This window comes from Gavialis gangeticus, unplaced genomic scaffold, assembly GCF_001723915.1.
Source record: "Gavialis gangeticus isolate Ggan-Ray unplaced genomic scaffold, GavGan_comp1, whole genome shotgun sequence".
Taxonomy (NCBI): Eukaryota; Metazoa; Chordata; order Crocodylia; family Gavialidae; genus Gavialis; species Gavialis gangeticus.
This window is the reverse complement of record NW_017729034.1, coordinates 52,460,890-52,475,020: the sequence shown is the minus strand read 5'-3', so window position 1 is coordinate 52,475,020 and position 14,131 is coordinate 52,460,890.

The window sequence follows — 14,131 nt, the reverse complement described above, 5'->3', positions numbered from 1 at the left end:
GAATCAGTGATTCAGACATAGACACAGTTTTAAAAGTTTTTTCTACATACCTTGAGGTAGCAGCACAACTTGTGAGCACTGTGATGCTGGGGCGGATGGAGCATCGTACAGTAGTGCAGGGGGGCCCTCCATGTGCTCAGTGGCTAACCCAGAAGTGGACCAGAAGTATTTCCAGGTCTGCCAGGGAGCGCACTGTGTCCCCCTGGCCCGGCGATCAGCTGCAGGGGAACCACAGGTGCTTCCCCATACCCAGGAGACACCAGTGGCTGAGCCAGCAGGGAGGCCCAGCGCATTCTCCAGCGGACCCAGACATGGACCAGAACTGCTTCTGGTCCACTTCTGAGTTTGCTGCTGAGTGCTCTGGGGAGCTCCCCATGCTCCTGTCCCCCACCATCACAGCGTTCACAAGCTGCCTGGTACCTAGAGGTATGTAGAAAAAACATTTAAAGCCGTGTCTATGTCCAAATCGCCGAATCTTTCCAAATCGATTTGGAGAAATTAAAGGGTCCTCTGATTCAATTTGGATTCAGAGATTCAGTTATCGAATTAGACCGAATCTCTGCCAAATCAAATCAGGCACCAAAGCTTCACACAGCCCTATCAAGGAGCTCAGAGGATCTGAATAATGCTGAACTATCAGCATATTAATAGTTTCTGCTGATAAATAAAAAATGCCCATTCCTTAAATGTCAGCAGGTTTTTAAAAACTCAAAAGAGGATGTGCTGTACTGTACCTCAGTGCACCAACATCAGTTACACTTTGTGCTTTGTGAAATTTGGATAATGCTGTTAATGATGATTAGCACTCTAGGCCAGGAGTAGGCAACCTTTCACTTAAGATGCACTGCCATTTGGTGACTCATCCTCCACCTCAAACAGACAGTCCCCTCCGCAGCACCTCACTCCCCGCCTGCAGCCTCTGTTCACCCTCACCACTGACTGTGGCTGATTCCTATGGTGAGCAAGAAATTCAGCAGTAGAGGGGCCTGACACAGCAGGGAGAACTCGGGGACTGTGGCTCTTGTGCCACCAATCCCCACTTCTTCCACCCCTCTACCCCCTCACCACTGCAGGCCAGTGGATTCAGCCTGCAGGCATTGGTTGCTGACCCCTGATCTAAACTGGGGAAAAAGCGTTGTGGGGGGAACCTTCCCAAGAACTGGCTGAAAAAAAAATAGAGAGAGTCCTGTGGCTATATACAGTACATTAAATGCACCCCGTCTGGAGACTGGGCAAACTAGGCTTACTAACTTTGAATAATTCTAACTTAGAAATAGGTGCTTTGGTTGCAGAAAACAGTAAAAACAAGCTTCATTTGCAGGAAATACACATCCCTGGGATAAACACCTGCTTTGAAGACAGGTACCTGCTCTGCAAAGAGTTCCAGATACTGAGACACTACAGCAGACTTGGAAAACTACCAGCAAAGGAGGATATTTGGGTCCATTTCCCTCCCTGCCAGGACAGCACTCATCTGCTCAGACTACAGTGTTTAGCTTCATCTCCCTTGCTCTCCTCCTGGTTCCATAACTTGTTCCCTCTTGGCTACCTAGCAGGTCAGCTGCATGAGAAGTCTCAGAACCATATATGCCCTGTATTTGGGATTTAAGGCATAGAGCTGCGATGGGAGGGGTGTTGGATTCAAATCCTCTGATGCCAAGGCAGGGTCCAAGACCCCCACATCTCCCATTTCCTAAGTACATGGTCTAACCACTGGGAAATTTATGGTGCAGGAGGATCCTCATTCTGCTTGGATAGACCTCTAGCTGCCAGGAAAAAAAGACCCTACTAAGACATGCTTGTCCAAGGGAGGTAGGATTCTGAGCAGCTGGCTGTCATAGCACAAGTTGAAGTTCCTCACTGGGGGTATAAGTGGGGATCCTACACACCTCCTGTGTAACTGAGGGCCATCTCCAGAGGCTGAATCTCCAGAATGCTGCTCATGGAAATGAATGGAGAGAGCTGTGGATGCCTACAGGACAAACCAGGATTCACCACTGCAGGGGCAGCGGGGTCCATGTGCCGTGTAGATTCTAGGCCTGTGCAAAGCTTCGGGTGCTGATTCGATTCAGAGGAGATTCGGCCTGATTTGGCAGCCGAATCTCCAAATCAAATCAGGAGACCAATAAAAAGGTCTGAATCAATCCGAAGATCTCTGAATAGATTCGGAAAAGATTCAGAAAGCTTCGGAGATTTGAGCAGTCCCCACTCGCCACTGCAGGGAGCTGGACCCGAACTCCATGCCAGTAAGTGGGGGGGCTGGAGAAGTGGGGAGGGGACCTTTTTTTTTAAAGAGCTATGACACTGGGGCTGGGAGAGCGGGTGGGGGATGGGGGCTCATGGCAGAGCCTCCCACACAGCGTAGGACAAGGGGGGGCAGCAGGGATAACCCCCACCCCCCACCCCCAGCCTCGAAGCAGATGGTGAGTACAGGGCTCTTTTTTTTTTTTTTTAAGAGCTGGGATGCTGCCAGGTGGGGCAGCTATCAACGGGGCTGGGAGAGTGGGCAGGAGATAGGACCTGTTTGATTTGGAGATTCGGCCAATTCAGCAGTGGCCAAGTCTCTGAATCAGATTCAGCCGAATCAATTCAGGACAGTGATTCCAATCACCAAATCGAATCACTGTCCCCTGAATCATGGGCAACTGGTGCCTCCCAAGTCTGGGGGGGCACCAGATCACCTAAGGTGTATGGGGGGGGTCCCCCAGCAGCCGATTGCCAAGCCAGCAGCAAAACCAGTGAAACCAGAAGTGCACTTCCAGTGGCACTTCTGGTTTTGCAGCTGGTGCTTCCAGGGGGTGCATAGCCAATCTCAGGGGGTGCACATGCACGTGTACCTGCATGCACTCCCTATGTGTCGCCAATGCCCCAAATCAGCCAAATCTGAATCCGAAGCGAATACTAGCTGCTTCACACAGGCCTAGCAGATGCATTCACTGAAAGCAGGGGAGAACTACAGGTGCAAATCAAGTTCCCTTTGTTCATCTAAATGGCAGCTTTTTAGCCACACATATGGTGTTTTAGTCACTTAAGCAAAAGTTGGAATTCTACTAACCCTGTAGTATGGACACATAAATATGCATGTGCTGAGCATACGCAATAAGGGATGCACTGGCCAGGTATATGCATGGCTAGGCACATATGCATCTGAGTGTAAGACTAGGGAAAGAACAAGAAGGACTCTCCTGTTTTAGTCCCAATAGCTGAGTGCCTAGGGTAGTGATTCTCAGTGAGGGTACCTTGAGATACTTTCAAGTGTGCCATGGGCTCTTAGGTATGCAAACATGATTCACAAGATAAACCCAGAGATTTCAAATAAGAATTCATAGTGTTGTAAACATTCTGCCTTGGTATGGTCTTTCCCAGTTCCTTGCAACAAAAGAATTTCACTCTACCTAGGATAACTTTTACAATTTTTTTTCTTATGCCTGAAGAAGGGTGCTTGTGCCCGAAAGCTTGCAATTAAAGACTGTTTTTGGCAAAAATCTAGTTGGTCAAATAAAAGATATCACCTCTACCATGAGTTCTGATTCCTTTTTCCTCTAGACCAATATGGCTACAACCTGGATACCTGACCCATGTTAAAAACAGCATAGGACTCCTTCACCTCCTGGTTATAAAGGACTTTAAATGACTTGTACTTGCTACCATTAGGGTTAGATTTGCTTTCACCGGTGCAAATACCAGTTCAGTCTAACATTGTTTTTGCTGATCAGTCGGATCAGGCAGGTTTCAGTCCCAATTGTTTCAACAGACTTCAACGTTACCCCACAGTCAAGCCCCTGCCACTCCTGGGGCTTCAAGGGCCCTATCCCGTCAGACAACAGCTCCAGATGCTGCCCCCAAAACCAGGATGTAGCAGCTTGAAAGTGCACCCTGGGCATCTCCTAGACATATGTGCTCTGGGCCAGAAGATGCCAATGTGACATGTAACCCAGAATCCAAAGGGGATTCCTGGGCCACATGTCTGCAAGCGCAGGGGGAAAGGAACTCCTATTGGGGTTTTATGGTGTCACAAAGGCAAATCTGCTGCAGCCTAGAGTCATCTCAGAACACACTACTTCTGGAAGTTGTGCCAAGAATTGTGGGGCAGTTACTTGAACAGCACTGCAACTAGAAATAATGCCAGTATGAACCCCAGAGAAAGTCAACAGCATTCAAAACCCACAATTAGTATTGAAGCAAAAGCCATTCTACCCACAATTAGTATTGAAGCAAAAGCCATTCTTGGCTGAACAATAGTTTTGATTCTCCATGGCCAAGGAGCCTGACTAATGATGGTTTAAGATGAAGTCACCTTGCTCAGAACAGCTGTACAAAACAAGGGTTAATATTCAGGTTCACCTATCAAGACCTTGTGATCTCAATGTAAACCTGGGACTAGGGGTTTTCCCAAGAAGCAGAAAAGAAAGAGGAGACTTAAGGACTTCACACTGTGCTCTCTACTAAAGAGAGACATGAGACAGCTGACTCAGGTGCCACGTGTTACCATCCCAGGTAAAAGGAACAGGTTTTTGCATGCATTGTCAATAAACAAGTTACACTAGGAAAACTATGGCACTAACTCCTGGGCCAAGCAGAAAACAGACTTCCAAGGCCCCCCAAATTCTGTTACAGCTCAGCCAATGGGCAAAACAAGACAAAATCTAAGCAGCTGATGTTATTTTCCAGGCCTTGGGTAGGCCAACCTTACAGACTTCAACTTCCTTGCTCAGCCACAAGCAACTGATTTTGAAGGGAGAACGAGTTCCTTCAGAACCACCAAGCTAAAGGGAAGGAGAGTAGATTTTATGCTTTGGAGGGTAAAGTCTTACAGCAATTTTGTAACAACCTGCCCATTACAACAACAGCAACAACAAAAATCTGGATGAGCCAGAACTGTAATGCTGAAAACTCACATAAAGAAATACATGTCTGCAGCCTACAAATGGTTGTCTGAGACAAACACGCCCTAGAGATGGGAGACAATGGCTTGTGGATATTCTTAGAGCAAAATGAGCCTAATGAATCTCAGTCTTCCCCTAGACTGAAACTGTAACAAGGGAAGCATGATAAACATGATCAGGTACTGTCTGGTGCTAAAGGCCTGAAGGGGTGTCCGCTAGGAACAAATCAGCACCCCCCCCAAAAAAAAGAGCTATATAATCCTTACTCCCAGATAGCTGAGGTATATAGTGATTGGTGCTAGGTATAGATTAAATACAGCACAGAGAGTCTGCAAGACTTCTAACAAGAAGATAAAATAGGATCTTCCTGGCATGTCTCTTATTTTTAATTTTCAGTTTACTGTCAGTTTCTTAGACTAAAAATGATATGGAAAAGATGTACAGGTTCATTCAGGGGGGAAAAAAACAGTGCTTAACGCCTTAAAAAGTGTTTTATGTCTTCTACCTGTAGTGATGATCATCTGGTTCAACACAGACATAAATGACCAAGAAGAACAAAAACTTTAGTCATGGAGCAGTATGCAACTCTACAGACCCTTTCTGGATCTCACTGGACACATCTACAAATGCTATTAATGTGAAGCAATAAACTCCACCAGGTTATTACTCCCAGGCACCATGTATATATGTGCACTCAGGACCACAGGATGTTGAGTAGAGTCAGAGCAGCCCCCACTGTTAGGGGACCTGGGGGGTCAGCCTCCCAGCCCAGGGCTACTCTGACCCAGCTCAACACACACGTTGCAGAGGCTGGCTGGGGCACAAGGGTGCTCCAGTGTGGGGCTAGCTGGCAGGCGCTGAAGTACCCTCATGCCCCTGCTAGCCACATCAGTGTCTACACGTGAGTTGTGATGCACTAAAAACTCCACCACAGGACAGTGCTTGTATTTACAACTACTAACTTGCAGCAGAGTTTATTAGTTTACTGTAGCTTAATAGGGCCACATGTGTAGGCACTGAGATGTTTGCTGCAGAGCTAATTAGTCAGCTCGCTAGGTCTTTTTAGAAGCTGAACAAAGTCCTTGATATCTCTTACTAGAACATCAACTGAACCCTTGCATACAGCTACTGTAGTTTACAATTCAAAAGCCACACACATTACCTTCTAGTCACAAAAAATCCCAATGTATTGCAGATATTTTCCACCAGAGGCGATTACTTACATGCTTTCAAGAATGCTATCATTTTTCAAACAGTAAACAAATTTGGCCCAAAGATGAACGTGGATTTTTATAACAGACAGGTAAGCATCCTACTATGCTTCTGTACACATCCAGAATCACACCAAGCAAAGGAGAGGCTTTGTTTAGATGTCAGAAAAGTATTTATATGTGTAATTGGTCAAATCCACTAGAAAAAAAATCAAAAAGCTTTTTTACTTCATAGGCAGAAACCAGCAAAGGATTGGCAGCTTCAGAAATTGCTTTTGCCAGAAGGATTGTTAGATATATTGCTAGGAGACCTTGCAGCTACACTCATATGGTCTCTCTCCATAATATCTAGCAGACGGTCAGCCAGGCAAGGCAATGAAAGCAGCAGCCCATGTTCTATGAATCCTGACAAATCCCGATGTTCATGCCTCATTGCAGTTCAGTTTTTGAAGCCTTGTGTTGCATTTACAGCAGGCAAGCATGGCAAAGCCAAAGCAAGGCTTATTCAGTCACACAGCACTGCTTGGCATGTGACTAAGACAGCTACCATGATGTGTAGGGGCAAAGGAGAGGACAGGATTGCAGCACTATGGCCCCTTGAGTGATTAGTCCTTTTGAACACTAAGGGAATTTAAGAATAAGTGACTAATAGATGGCCCTGGACAGGCCAATCAGACCCAGAAGCAGCCCTGCACCAGGCAGGCACAGTATATCCTGTGCCCCTTTACTTCAAAAAGTGATTTCACGTTAAAAAGGTTGGAGACCACTGCTCTAGACAAAGCAAGAAGTGTTGACAAAGGTGTGGACAAAGTCAATTCTTATAATTTTCCTCTCCCTCCTCAAACTGGAGTATCCTGTGACCTACCCCCTGAGGCAGCAGGATTTGGCCCCTTCTTTAGATTTAGAAATGATTAGCTATAGTTATTGTTCCCAGTGAATCACTTTGGCATGAGACTATTAAGGGCAGGGCCGGCCCACAATTTTTTAGGGCCCCTTGCAAGAGACAGTTTTGGGGCCCTCTGATCCATTGAAAAATTAAAATTGCAGTTCATTGCAGTATAAACTCACCAAAATAAAATAGTTGGGAACAGTTTGTGCACACGTGGGCTGCGCTGTGGGGGGCACAGGGTGGGGGCAACACAGGCTGGGTATGCCTGGGTTCCCCCACCCGGGTCCAGAGGTGGGGGCGAAGCCAGGAACTCCTCTCCCGCTCAGCCGGGAAGGGGGTCCCTGCCTGCATCGAGCCCTTTAAACATGGCGCAGGTGGCGGGGGGTGACCGGGGCATGGCCCCTTAGCTGCAGAGCCTGCTGTGGCCACAAGATGAGCCGGCCCTGTTCATGGGGCATTGCATGCGAATACAGGACAATCCTGGTGCCCAACAAGGTGCCTTTCACCAGCCTGGTGCTGTCCTAGCTTTTCATGCTAGTACAGGTGGCACAGCCTGGAGAAAGCTGCTGGGGCCCCTCAATCAATCAGAGGTGTGAGTGAGGGGCCCTACTACAATAAGCCAGCAAAAACGATGGCCAGCCCTGTGATCTGCCTACAAAATCAGCTGCCTGCCTCCTTGATTTGGGTCGGTCTCTACTTATACTTAAGTCCCCTTCTAATTTTCACCTTGTGATGTCATTTATACTTGGGCAGAGTAGAAGTAAGCCACTTCTTATCTAACACTGTTTTAAGCTCCTTTCACAAGTGTGACTGGCCAGGTAAGATGTGGCAGGTTCTATGTTTCCAATAATTGCTATAATACTATTTGTTCAATTTTAGCCCCAAAGTTGTTTTTCCAAATTGTTCATTATAAAATGAGACAAAGCTCTGTCTCGCACATATAAATCAGGGTTTTGAAAGATTAGCCAGTAGTTCATTAATACTTTTATGTGCGTGCCAATATTTTGGTACAAAGAATATGGCAACACAGTGAAATGGTAAAGCAATGAGAACTGATTTGAACAAACATTGCTTTAGTGTTCTGAGTCTGGCTCACTCATTATCATCAACATTACCTCAGATCACTTGTCTAATAAACCTTGCACTCACTTTGTTGGCTATACACATTCAGAGAATAAGGGAGGGGAGTTGTTAGGGAGTCCATCAGCATTATTTTGTAATGTCAGAACTACTTGCTCTCTCACAAGCTCAGAAGTATTGTCTTGTATTTCTTACATTTTTATCAACAGAATTTAATCTACAAGCAGGAGTAGTTGTGCTCTGAGAAGGTACACACTGGAAAAAATCAGATTTAAGGCAAATTTGTTTTCAGAATGCTTATGATAATTTTAGGCTATTTTCTGCTCTTCGGTCTGATCTTATGGCTTGGTTATATCATCATTTTCAATAACGGTCATAATAAAATCTTTGTTTTTAAAGCATTCTTTTAAACCTCTTTTCAGACATTAAGGATTTAATAGCAGCATATTGCTACTGCTTAGAAAAATAAAGTGGGTAAATAAAACTGCAAGAATATAGATTGTGCCAAACTGTATTAGGAAGCACAGAAAGGCTACTACTTCTGCCTTGCTCTAAACACGAGTCATCAAGTAGTAATGGATCAAAATTTATCCCTCCCTGCATCTCATTTTTGGTTGCAAGGGAAACTCAGAACAAAACAAAACAAACCCAATTCAGGTTCCCCACAGAGACAAAGTTCTTCTCCAAGGACTGCTCGGCCAATTTGATTGGTCTACTCTAGAGAAACCCTCCCACTTCCTTTCTCTTAAGACGGCTTAGATGCAGCCAGCAGCAACAGCAAGTCACGGAAACATAATGGCATTATCCATCATCATCATGTATTAACCTAGCATGGTTTTCAGGCAAATACTGCTGATTTGTTATGGGCAATCTTAGGATATGTTTACAGATCACTGGGATCTTGTTAGTGGTTTATTTACACCCTCTGATGAACACAGAATAATTACTTTTTTTAATTATTAAAACCACATCATGAAGATACACTTTTGATCAAACTACAGAGGGCAGTCCAGATCATTAACTCACAGGAGTATATTGACACAACTTGTTAAATGCTGGTCCTTTGTGTCACGTATAGCTTTAGTAAAATATGATATATACTTCCAAATAATAGTATATCTTGGTTGTTTTTTTATTTATTTTGGTTTTCTTCTCTTCTTTGCATCAGTTCTTGAAGATGACAGAGTAATACAGGCCAACCTTTCAGCAGTACAAACAAGTACATAGCTGAGAGAGATTAATTTCCTAGGAGCATTCCATATTCATTTTATAGTTGATCTATCATTACAACTGCTGCAGACAAGCTTTGTCAGCTGTTTTGTGTAATGTCTACCATAAAAATTCACAAAATTAAACCAAAGAGGCAAGCGCACATTACCAGCTATTTGAAAGTCCTTACTAATTTTGTTCCAAGTCCTCTCTCAAACAAACTCTCATTGACTTTCAAGCACCAACTAGATAAAGAGCACCAAGGTCTGGAGTCCAATTTAAGTGGTATGTTAATAATCTTGGAATAGCCCCATTAAGCACAAGGAAGTTACTCCAACTTGCAAAATTGAGCAAGGTAAGCCTCCAGATTTGAGCAACTATTATTGCTTCTGTTATGGTGGTAGGAACATCGAGAAGCACCAGTAAGAACAAAATAAAAACCAGTTGAAGCCTGAAGGATATAGCTCTTAACTTGTGCCATCAGTTAGTGAATCTTTTGGATTCCTTGGAATCCTTGGATCCTTTGGAATGAAATGTGCTACCTATATGTATATTCATAAACATTCATCCTCCACCACTAACTCTATGATAATTAAATCATCTCTTCAGCTTCAAGCCCTCTCCAGATCTGCACTGAGCATTCCAATGTGTCTATTCCAGATACTAATGCTTTAGGACATGCTGCCTTGCTTTGCCGTGTTATGAGCCTTGGGTGCTGATCTTAAGTAGCTTGTAATTTCCAAAACAAGATCAGTGGGGTGAGTGAATGGAGAATTATGACTGGGTAGCAATTTGCAGCCAGTTTAGGCAAGATACCAAAGGCAGTAGAGAATCATAGTTGGTTTGTTTTAATAAACCCTGCAGGAAGGAAGGGAATGGAATGGCCACTAGGCAATTAGGCTAGGATAGAAAATGATCTTAATTCATCAGACAAATTCGGCAACATTACAGTAAATGAAAAAATATTAATTTCTTCCAATACCTGCAGAGGAGGCAGATGTAAAACAGAATTCTACATTCTGCAAGGATGGCAGTGAAGGACTCTGTCCATATTATTGAATGTTAATTTAATCTTTTTATTTGGTGAAAATTTGTAGAGTGATAGTATCAACTCAGGTCTACTTTCAATAAAAGATAGGGGTACCAATAACTAGGCACCACAGCACTTCACTTCTCGGTGTTTGGCCCCAAGAAGGGAATATAAACCCCAGAGGTAGATGTTTTCCTTCTAGAACACAAGCAGTGGTAGTGGTTGCAGCAGGTGTGCACCTTTATATAATCACTCATGAACAGAGCAAGAGACCCAGGTCCAATGGCCTCCTCAGCCTGAGGGAATTTAACTCACATCTTCCCCACTCCTAGTAGAGTGCCTTTCCTGTTAGGCAGCAAGGAAGTCTGGGACAATTACCCTTCCTGTTGAAGATGGGCTGCTTTGCAGAAAGGAGTGCAAGACTCATGGGGGCTGCGATTAGGGAAAATTCAGATCAAAAAGAAGAGGAAAGGGTTAGATGCTGCCAAGGTTAAGCAGCGGCTGGACAGAATTCTTTGGATCACAACTTTGGACTTTGGTAGCTGAAGGCTACCTACGCTCTGCTTTTTGCAGCCAAGCCACTTCTGGATCTTAAGTGCCACTACTGGAGAAGTGTCATGCATGTCTATCTCAGGCTCTTTTTGCAAGCCTGACAGTGAGGCATGCTAAATGCCAGTAAGCTCTCCCCTCAAAAATCATTTAGGAGCTGCAAATGCTCAGTGCCTTTCACAATGAGGTCCTTATTAAAAACCTCTCTGGCTGTCAAAATTCCAGGCAGTTCAAAATTGCAGCTCAGTAGGTTACCATGGAAATTAGATCCTCAGCTTTATAGGCAGCCACAAGAAAGCTGCACATGCATGTAGCGTGTGCAGGTGCAGAAAATAAAAGCTATGATTCTTCTGAGTATAATCATGGAACTCTGCTGATTCCTAAGCCAGAAATAAAACTATTAAATGGGATTTACTACTTCATATTTGCTACCAGCATTTCTCCAGCAATCCCGTTTTCAAACCGAGCTCACTGGTCACCAACATGACCCAACCATGAGCTGTCTGTATCATCATAGTCTGGTGCTAATTGTTAGTCTTTATTACAATAAAACAAAATAGCCCTTGTTTGTTCTTGTTTCACCCCAGTTGCTGATTCAAACCAGGCCCAGGAGTCTATAGTGGCAGAGATATTTTGAGTAATTTTTTTCAGGTTGCTGGATGGGCCATGTGAAATAAGCAGGTGGCCTTGATGAAGTTAAATCCACATGGGCCACAAGCTCACAACAAGCACAACCACAGTTGTTACACATTGGCACCCTAGTTGACAATTTAGAGGAAGAGAGCAAAGAATGAGTTTGTCATGGCCATTTCCAGTTCAGGGTTAAATTGCAGTGGTATGGACTTAAAAGTTTCCTGTTCCTGAGAATACCAAACCCATCATATACATAGGCAGAAATCACCCAGATTGTCAAGGAAATCTCTTGCAAGTGTTACATTCACTCAAATCTCCCATACACAGAGACTTCTTTCCCTTCTCTTTATTAATGATACATTTTACAGAATTAATAAAAGCAACACAGAAGAGGAAAAAGGTAAATTTTTAGGCCTGCTTTTAATCTGAACTCTGATGGCTAAAGGGTCATTTGTGCTGCCAAATGCACAAAACCAACTCCAACATAAAGTGGAAATATTTAAATATAAATGACATCCTGTGTACTGTGTACAAGTGACATGATATCCAGTGCAAGACCCAAATTATTTGTAAGATAACCCAATACCCTTTTGATATTCTTCAGATTCTAAATATCTATTTTAAAGTACACAGAGACCTTGCAATGAAAACATAGCATCTGTTTATTTATGCAATGTATATACCACCCTTCTAACAAGGCTCAGGGCAGCTTAAAGTAAGGGAAACAATTTAAAGAGCAACTAGAATAAATTTAAAAAGTAACGTAATAAAGCAAAGACCCACTAAACACCACCTCAGCCTGGCTTTGGTTGATAAATGCTTGCCCAAACAGATCTTGCAGCACTTCTGAAAGATGCCCAGGCACACACTTTGGCGATCTTCACAAAGGAGGGTGTTCCAAAGCTAAGGAGTAACTGCTGAGAAAGACCTCTCATGTGTTTCTGCCAGACTTGGTGGACCGATGGGGGTTACACTTAGAAGGAAGAATGTTAAAAGATGTATGTAAGTTATACTCCATAATTATTTTTTCCACATATGGAGAAAAAATAGGCAAAATTTAAGTGCTGTATTAATACCCAAAAACTGAGCATTGCAGAACAAGAACTCCAAACTGGCTATTGAACTAACTGAATTGTTATGCTGAAATAAAAGCAGACTTTTCATGCAGCACTGTACAACTTTCTGACACCACATAAGGGTGCAATCACCTGCAAAGAGCATGTGTCAGAATTCCATGTATTGCGTGACACATGGATGCATGGTACCTCACACCAGTAATGGCCATGATGTTGCTAAGCAGGCAGCACACCTTTGTGTTGCCAGGAGGCTGCTGTTCCTGATATAGAGTGTAGTTGAACCACGCAATGAGGGAGGTGTACACACTAGGCTCCAGCTTCTCCCCTTTCTTGGTTATTTTCCTTAAGAACATAAGAAGTGCCATTTACTGAGTCAGACAATAAATTAATCTTGCCCAGGAGATTTAGTTTACCCCATAAACCACTGGAGACCTGAGCTAACAGCTCCTTCACAAAGCCATCACCATGGGCATGTACCTGGTGTGCTTCATGGACACTCCCAACACCTGTCCCTTCAGTGAGCAAAGGGAGACCCTGGCACATGCCTACCTGGAGTGTACCAGGCTGCAGCCCCCTCACCGCCTCCTCCAGATGCTCTTGTTGAGGTTCTAGCTGCACTATTCCCCTCCCCTATTTATGCACTCCCCATCCGCAACCCCACCAAGGCCTGGGACCTCCTCCTGGTGCTAGCCAATCTAGCCATTCACCTCATCAGAAACGAGGCCATGGCCCAGAGGACCCCTGGAGGCTGCGTGGCCACTTTCTTGTCCCTGATCCAATCCCATTTCCAGGCAGAGTTTCACTGGACAGTGTCGACTGGCTCCTTGGACTCATTTGAGGGCCAGTGGGCACTGTCTGGTGTGCTCTGCTTAGCGTTCCCTCTTGGTGCGCTCACTTTAAACCTATGACCTCACGCCCATACCTGTTATATTTTGATTTGTCCCAAGGAATCAACCATTGCTCACCCAGTGGCCTCCCTGTATGGGGGGCCTATAGCGTTTCTTAGTGGGCATTGGCCCACGGTCCCATAAGCAATAAGTAACATGGTCCCTTAAGCCCTGTGCCACAGTGGCAGAGCGTGGATGCTGAAAGGGAGCGTGCACTGGGTACGACCATAGTTTTTTCCACTGGTCCTCCCTCACCTGTAGCCTCCAGCATTTAAGGTCTAGGAAGTCCTGATTCAGAGGCTGTCTCCCCAGTTCCCCTGCTCAAACAGCTACTGATACCCCTTTCCTCCCAAAACGCATCTGATCCCTTTTTGAACCTGGCCAAGGGGTCAGCTCTCACGGCCCCCAACCAGTTCCACAACAGGAGGCCCCGCTGGGTGAAAAAGAACTGCCTTCATCTGAAAAACCCAGAAAACAATAAAGCAGCTGCTTGGGAAATGTGGCACTCGCACCAGGGCAGGTTTAACACCTGAAGCTCGGGGCAGCGGGTCTCAACCTTCTCGGATTGGTGGCGCCTTTTGCTGGCTTTTCCTTTTGGGGTGGGGGGTAAACGTGGTACCTTTCATTAGACCAGCTGAGCAGTTGGGAAAAGCTGTTCTTGCGGGGGGGGGGGGGGGGACA